General features: G+C 40.4%; 1 pseudogene; it reads left to right on the top strand.

Moving 5' to 3' along the window:
• The first annotated feature begins 6,690 nt into the window (after positions 1-6,690).
• LOC122686383 lies at positions 6,691-6,773 on the top strand (annotated as a pseudogene).
• Positions 6,774-8,944: the final 2,171 nt, after the last annotated feature.

Here is an 8,944-nt window from a genome sequence, read left to right as displayed (position 1 = left end):
CAATGAATGCTTCATCCAGACTGAAAACCAATAACAAAATGCTGGTCTTAAATGACACATTAAAGCAAATGAACTTTCTCTGTGTGTGTGTGTGTGTGTGTGTGTAAGTGGGGGTAGAAGGAGAGAGAAAATATTCCACTCTAAAACAGCAGAATACACATTCTTTTCAAGTGCACATGGAATATTCTCCAGGATAGATCATATACTACATCACAAAATAAACCTTGGTAAACTTAAATTAAAATCATGTCAAGCATCTTTTATGGCCACAATACTATGAGAGTGCAAATCAACTACAAGAAAAAAAAAACTGAAAAAAAACACAAACATGTGGAGTCTAGACAGTATGCTACTAAACAACCAATGAGTCACTGAAGAAAGCAAAGAAATCATCAAAAAATACTTGGAAGACAAATGAAAATGAAAACACAACAATCCAAAATCTATGGGACACAGCAAATACTATGATTAGAGGGAATTTTATAGTAGTACAAGTCTACCTCAGGAAATAAGAAAAACTGCAAAAAGATAACCAAATATAGAGCTTCCTTGATGGCTCAGTGGTAAAGATCTGGTTGCTAATGCAGGAGATGCAGGTTTGATCCATGGGCCAGGAAGATTCCCTGGAGAAGGAAATGGCAACCCACTCCAGTATTCTTGCCTGGAAAATCCCACGGCCAGAGGAGCCTGGCAGGCTGCAGTCCATGGGGTGGCAAAAAGAGTCAGACAGAACTTAGCAACTAAACAACAACAAACCAAACTTACACCTAATAGAACTAGTAAAAGAAGAACAAACAAAATCCCACACTGGCAGAAGGAAAGACATTATAAAGATCAGAGCAGAAATAAGTAAGACAGACACTAAGAAAACAATATGAAAGATCAATAAAACTAAGAACTAGCTCTTTGAAAAGATAAGCGAAAGTAATAAACATGTTGCTAGGGCCATCAAAAAAAAAGAGAGAGGGCCTAAAACAATAAAACCAAAAATGAAAGAGAAGATGTTATAACTGACATCACACAAAAAAACAAAGGATCATAACAGATTACTACAAATAATTAAACACCAATAAATTGGACAACCTAGTAGAAATCCATAAATTTCTAAAAGCATACAATCTCCCAAGACTGAATCAGGAAGAAATAGAAAATATGAACAGATCAATTGAATCAGCCATCAAAAAACTCTCAATGAACAAAATTCCAGACCAAAGGCTTCACAAGTGAATTCTACCAAACCTTTATAGAAGAATTAACACCTATTCTTCTCAAACTATTTCAAAAATTGAAGAAGAAGGAATGCTTCCAAATTCATTCTACAAGGCCAGCATCATTCTGATACCAAAGCCAAACAAGGACACCTTAAAAAAGAATATTACAGACCAGTATCACTGATGAACAGAGAAATAAACATCCTCAACATAATATTAGCAAATCAAATTCAACGATACATTAAAAGGATCATACACTGTGATCAAGTGGAATTTATTCGCAGGAGTGGTTCAACATCCACAAAGAAATCAATGTGATATGCCACATTAACACACTGAAGAATAAAAATCATCATTATGATCATGTACCACCTATATCTTGGCTTCAGTGTCTACTTTCAGGTGAACTCAAACTGGGCAGAACCCAGGAAGTCTTTAGCATGTACTCGAGTTTTATATTTTTCTTTATGAAAATTACCTGGGAGGTATCTATTCTATGGTCCCTGGTGGCTCAGAAGGTAAAGGGTCTGTCTACAATGCGGGAGACCCGGGTTTGATCCCTGGGTGGGGAAGATCTCCTGGAGAAGGAAATGGCAACCCATTCCAGTATCCTAGCTTGAAAAATCCCATGGAGGGAGGAGCCTGGTAGGCTACCGTCCATGGGGTCACAAAGAGTCAGACACAATGGTGCCAATAAGAAACATAATAATAATAATAATGGCTAGTATTTGTAAGAAGTACTCTATACCAAGCACTGAGTCAGATGCCTTACACAAATTTGGTCCCACGACAAACCATATGAGATAAGAGCTATCATTATCTCCGTTTTACTGATGACAAAACTGAGATTTAGTCATGAAACTATGTGTCTGAAGTTATGATGTTAGCAAGAGGCAGAGCAATTTATATCCAGGCAAATTTTACCCTGTATCTTAGGAAAATGCATAAGATTAGCACCCACTTAAGAAACTGAAGAAGTCTGGGGGAGCCTGGGAAGAGTCAGTTAGGTAGGAGGCAAACCCCTCGCTTGACAGTTGGTTGAATAAGTGGCCAGGCCTGCACAGAAGGAAGGAATACCAGGTTATGGTTGGCTATCCTGGCCTGCATTAAAAGCAACACTCCTCCCAGCGAGTCTGTGTTTAACATATAAATAAGTAATTCAAATGTAAATTGCAATCCCTACAGTGCCTTCCTCCTTTTTTTCCCATTTGAGATATAAAAAGCATCTACAAACATATGCTCCTGCCGGATTTTTCTTTGTGGCCTGCTCCAAAAAGACTCTTCAAAAACAACTGCCCACGGTCTTTTTCAGAGCCTGCATCTCTGGTGTGTCACTTGCAAAGGACAGAAATATTCCATGCGTGGTTAAAGGTGGTGCCAAGAGAAAGCATGGAAGATTTCGTTTTTAGCTGATTAGGTTACATGTTAACGAGGGACTGCGGTTCAAAAAAGGAGCTCACAGCTCTTCACGTTAGAGGTGTCCCCTTCCGCTCAGTGTTGAATTAAACTGAACCGTAGCCACAAGGGAGAAGTGTAACAGGTCACTTTTAACAAAAGTGTCCTGAAGAGGGACCACTGGGCTTCCCCCCACACGACCTCCTGGCTCTTGGGCTATAGCCATTTTAATTAATGTTAATTATAATGCTGTGGCACTTTAAATGTCAATTTCAGTCTGTGACTTAAAGAAAAGCAAAATGATAAAACCCGACATTAAAGCAGTCAGAACAACTTTTAATTTGGTTAAGGAGCAAGCCCTCTCTTTGAGGTTCCAAATCTCTGCTGCAATTGCTACGACAGCAGGGAACAAGCAAACGAATGAATAAAAATCTAGGATGGTTCCTTTCCTCCTTGGAAATCTTTATACCAAGAAGTAAGGAGCAGCATTTTGGATACAGTTGAGGTACTGGGTTATAAAATGAATCCTTTTGGGGGGCTTTTTTGTGAATTCAGTATCAAAATCTAAACAGACAGCAATATTATGATCTGAATACAAAAGAGTTTATGCCAGTTAGAGCTACAGCATAGGGTTTCTGAATGTGTGAATGACATGCCAGCAACTTCCTGCCCCTCAACAAATCTTCTGAATATGAACTGTTAAAGCCTAGGAAGAATTTCCCAGATAACTAAACCATGTTTGCATATTTGAGAAGGAAAATGCTAATAACTGAACTGAATTGAATTGAGAGTTAAATATTAAGTTTAACTGGTAGCAGTAAATGATTATATTCCAATGTTTTTCAAAGATTAATGTATGACTTCACAACTTTTTTTGTAGTGGACTCAAATAACCTTTAAAAAATATGGTAATCACAGTTCTCTTCCTGAAGACATATACACTCCTGAGAAGAAAACAGTTTCTCCCCTCCTTTTTTCTGTTGTGATCAGTAGGGCACTCAATGAAAAAAAGGAAAAAAATGTGCCTGGATTTATGGGGACAAAATTGAAAAATCACTCAGATATACTCTGTTGTTTCCTTATCATCTTCTTTATTCAGAAATATTTAGTTAGGAAACAGATGTTGGACTTCCCTCATGGTCCAGAGGCTGGGGGTTTGCCTGCCAATGCAGGGGACATGGGTTTGATCACTGGTCTGGGAAGATTCCACATGCTGTGGAACAATTAAGCCTGTGCGCAGAAACTACTGAGCCTGCACTCCAGAGCCCGTGATCCACAACAAGGGAAGCCTCTGCAATGAGAGGCCTGAGCACTGCAACCAGAGAGTAGCTTCCACCGGCCACAGCTACAGAAAGGCCACATGCAGCAGTGAAGAGCCAGTGCAGCCAGAAGAAATGAATAAATTGAAAAAAAGAAACAGATGTTGTCAGGGTTGGCCAGGGCCAGTGCTATGTGAGATGAGTAAGGCAGTTGGTAGGGTGCAACATTTAAGGAGGTTCTCCCTTTCAGAATCATGCAATGCTTGACACAACCTCAGGGGCCCACGTCACTTCAGCACAGCTCAGTGAAACCAGAATGGGGCTTTTGCTCTGGCCTGTGACCACCAGCACACTCTACTGCACTTCATTCTTTCATCTATTTATTCACTCAATAAATATTTATTGAGCGTCTGATATGTACCAGGTACTCCTCTTGGTGTTTGATAAACAAAATCAACAAAATGTCCTGCACTCACATTCCCAGAAAGGAACACAAACAAAAAAACAAACATAATAAATAAGACAAAGAATGGTATGTCAGAGCGGGCTAAGTACTCTGGCTAAATAAAAAGAGAAAGGATAAGGGAAACCAGGAGTGCCAGAAAGAGCGACAGTTTTAGATGGAGGTTTCTGTATTTATGAGGATCAGTGGACATGGGCCTCGCAGGTGGCTCAGTGGTGAAGAATCCGCCTACCAATGCAAGAGACCTGGGTTTGAACTCTGGGTTGGGAAGATCCCCTGGAGAAGCAAATGGCAACCCACTCCAGTATTCTTGCCTGGGAAATCCCATGGACAGAGGAGCCTGGCAGGCTATAGTACATGGGGTTACAAAGAATCAGACAAGATTGAGTGACTAAACAACAACTGGACATCAGTGAGAACACATTTTAGCAATTACTTAAGGTACATGTGGAGTAAGCCAGGCAGATATTGGGTGGGAAGGCATTCCGAACATCAGGAACAGTCTGTGCAAAGGCCCTGAACAAGAATGTGCCTAATATGTTTAAAAAACAGCAACTAGGTCAGGAAATGCAGTCAGAGAGGTGAGAGTACAAGGGGACTTACTGTACATTGTAAGGACCATGGATTAAATCCTGAAAGAAATAAGGAGCCACTGTGAAATTTCAAAATAATCTGTGCCAAGTTTAGCAGGCCTACTCTGGCTGTCTTGTTGATAGCAACCATAGCAAGGAGCAAATGTGAAAGCAGGGAGACAAGTTAGGCTACCATAATACACTAAGCCAAAGATGATGGTAGACTGGTCCACCCTGGTGATGGAATGTGGTTGTATTCTTGAATCTATTTTAAAGGTAGCCACCAGAATTCCTGATGATTTGGATACAGGGTGAGGTAGTGGGGAGTCAGATGTAACTTTAAGATATTTGGTCTGAGTGAATGGAAAGAGGGCATTGCCATTTTCTGAGATGAGAATGAATACAGATGTGGGCAATTTTAGGATAAGGACCCCATTTTTGATTTTGGATAAATCTGAGATGGTATAAGACTTCTAATTGAAGATCCTGAGGGCTTCCCTTAGGGCTCATCTGGTAAAGAATCCGCCTGCAATGCAGGAGACCTGGGTTCGATCCCTGGGTTGGGAAGATCCCCTGGAGAAGGGAAAGGCTATCCACTCCAGTATTCTGGCCTGGAGAATTCCATGGACTGTATAGTCCATGGAGTCGCAAAGAGTCGGACACAACTGTGCAACTCTCATTTTCACCTTCAGAAGGTGACTAAATATATGGAGGCAGGGGAGAATCCAGGTTGAATATACATATTTGGACATCAACATAAAGAAGTTATATGAAATTATTATAGATAAGATCACCAAAAGGAGAGAGAAGAGATCTGAGGATTAAAGCTTGGAGCATTCCAATAGCAAGAGATGAAGAAGAGGAGGAGCCCACACAAAGAAAACCAAGGAAATGTGCTATCAAAGAGTCAAGTAAAAGAGTTCCCAGGAGCAGTGATCAGGTACCAAATGTTTCTAGTGATCAAATTAGATGAAGACTGAGAGTCCCTTAGACAGAGGTCCCCAACATTTTTGGCACAAGTGACCAGTTTTGGAGAAGACAGTTTTCCCACAAATCAGGGAGGTGGTGGTTTCAGGATGATTCAGAGTTCGAGGACCCCTGCTTTAGGACATTAAATGATGTGGAGACCATCCATGACTTTTAGTAAGAACAGTTTGAGTGGAGTCAGGTGAGAGGTAAAAGCCAGATGAGAGTGGAATTAAGAAAGAAACAAGAATGGGAAATAATAGACAAAATTTTAAAAGAGATTTGAATGAAAGGAAAGTTAGAGAAATGGTATTATGGCTTTTAGCCAAAACAAGGTCACAAACATTGTTTAAAATAATATCAGAGAAGTAAAGGCTGGAAAAAATAGTAGCATGTTTCTGTGCTGAGGGGAACTGGCTCTTGCCAATGAGCTTACTCTGCATTGGCACTCGGCTATTAACATCCTGTCTTACCAGGAATAACTTTATCTACACAGTTAATAGTTTAATGCTTTATACAGAATAAAAGAATTTGGGATTCTTTAATAGTAAAAGAGGGTTTCTCAGGTGGCTCAGTGGGTAAAGAATATGCCTGCAATGCAGGAGACACAGGAGATATGGGTTCAGTCCCTGGGTAGGGAAGATCCCCTGAAGGAAGAAATGGCAATCCAGTCCAGTATTCTTGCCTAGAGAATCCCATGGACAAACGAGCCTGGTGGGCTACAGTCCACAGTCACAAAGAGTCGGACACAACTGAGATGACTGAGCACGCACAAGAGTTAAAGAACCCAGTGGATACAATCCAAGTTTCAACTTAAAAATCAGAAGGCTATACTTTCAGGGATCATTTCTATAGTTTGTTACTAGAGAAGTTTTTCAAGTTAAAAAGCAACCCCCTTGGATGGGGAAAGTTGGGTGGATATAGGTCAACAATTCAAAGAACTCTGAAGAAGTAGATGAGATAAAGGTATCAGCCAACAAAGCAGTAATTGTATGTTAATCACACAGAAGTAAGAAATACCTGTGTTAGAAATTCATCACCATGGGGATTATACCATAAAGGTCCCTAATTCAGTTATTGTTTCAATATTTAGGAAACATATTTGCTAAAGTAATCGTGGGTTTCAAAAGAAGCTCCTAACACAAGCACACACAGTAGGCTTAAACTCATGACTACCACAGCTGTACACAAAATGTATCTCAAGTTTCTAATCTTGTAAGCATGGTGAGAAATTAAGTTCCAGGCATTCCTAGGCTCCCAATCCCATTGAGGTTGGGCTAAATTCTCTGGGTGGGGCCTTACATAGTCCAGATCTTTCAGGAAGACCCTATGAGCTTTAGATTCATGGTGAAAGTGTTAGTTAGTCTGACTCTTTGTGGCCCCATGGACCACCAGGCTCCTCTGTCCACGGAATTATCCAGGCAAGAATACTGGAGTAGGTAGTCACTCCCTTCTCCAGAGGATCTTCCCAACCCAGGGATCAAACCTGGATCTCTTGCATTGGAGGCAGATCCTTTACCATCTGAGTCACCAGCGAAGCCCCTAAATTTATGGTGGTCCTTATGATGTGCTCACGTAGAAAAGTCAGTGTGTGGTTGAACCCATTAAGATGTGTATTCAAGAGCATTTTTGAGGAGGCTAGAAGCTCATATAACTAACATTTCTTCCCACTTAAACGCATTAAGCTGTTGGTCTTTCTCGGATCAGTCCTCTATTCTGGGCAGAAAAGTGGCAGGGTAGGGGAAGTAGGTGTGGGTCCCTGGAAACATACTCTTTTCTGGTGCTGGACAACTTCTCCCTCCCCCAGATTGACAGTTTCTGCCTCTACTACCCAAACTAAAACCCTTCTCCGTCTCCCTTGTATCAGTTTATGTAAGTTATACTGCAGAAATAAACTCTTAAGGGACTTACATAAAGGTTTATTTAAACCTTACACAACGGTTTATTTCTGCCCATATTCATGTCAGCTGCAAACTGGAGATGACTCCAACTCATTACTTCTTCATTAGTGGATTCAGGTTGTTGGAGCTGGCCTTAACTGCCCTCATGGGAAGAAAGCAAGACCATATTATGAAATGATCCTTAGGCTTCTGTTTGGGAGTGGCATATATCAACTCTGCTCAAAATATATCATCTGAAACACATCACATGGCCAAGCTGATGGGGAGGGAAGTAAACTACTCACCGGAGAACCATGGAAGAATTGGGAACAATAACACAAATGACCAAACTCTAGATCCTGGGGCATTTTAGAGAAACAAAATGTCAGGTTTCTTCCCTGGGGGTAAAGTAGCAATGAGAAAATCAAACCAGTTAGCATTTTATTTCTTATTAACTCAGTTTGCTGTGTTGGCAAGCACACTGTGGTTACATAGAGCTGCTAGAGGAAATTTGGGATAGTGGGGTCTGTCAATTCTACAATATTATCAATCAGGCTCTGACCAAGCATTTAATACATATTAATTCATCTAACCCTTAGAAGAAATTCATGAGGCAGATACTATTTTTTACTTTCTCTCCTCATTTTTAGAAATAAAGGAATTTAGGCATAAAAATACAGTCACTTAAGAAAAAACAAGTGATAAATTGTGGCTGGAGGATTAGGTGTTTCACTCCAGGATCTGAGTTCTTAACTATGTCCTAAAAATATATTGAGAATTAGACCTAGTCAGAGTACTTAGGGTACCCTAGTAAGAGAATCAGTGGCAATTATCCAGTTTCATTTTAGATAATACCCTTCTATAAAAGTCTGGAAAAGGATTTTTTCCTCTGTGTTTCCTTTGAAACATGAAGTCTTGCTGTGCCATTTTCAGATTAAAGCCCAATTAAGGGGGAAAAAAAATACTTAAGCTGTTGCTCTTTCAGCAGGGAAGTTACAGTTATAGTCATGTACTCTTAGGAACCAGTTATCTTTCCAGATGTTCAGCTGTGACCTTTCATTCATCTATAGGGATTCCAAGTCCACAGTCCAGGCCCTGACATGTCTTGCTGTGTGCCAAGAATTACTCACAAATTTTTAAGGCTGTACACGCAAATCTCACCAGAGAAGTTTCTGCCATTTTCCCACTTCCTTCCTTC

Source organism: Cervus elaphus, chromosome 29 (genome assembly GCF_910594005.1).
Source record: "Cervus elaphus chromosome 29, mCerEla1.1, whole genome shotgun sequence".
Lineage (NCBI taxonomy): Eukaryota > Metazoa > Chordata > Mammalia > Artiodactyla > Cervidae > Cervus > Cervus elaphus.
The sequence above is the reverse complement of the archived record's forward strand: the minus strand, read 5'-3'. Positions and strand labels throughout refer to the sequence as shown.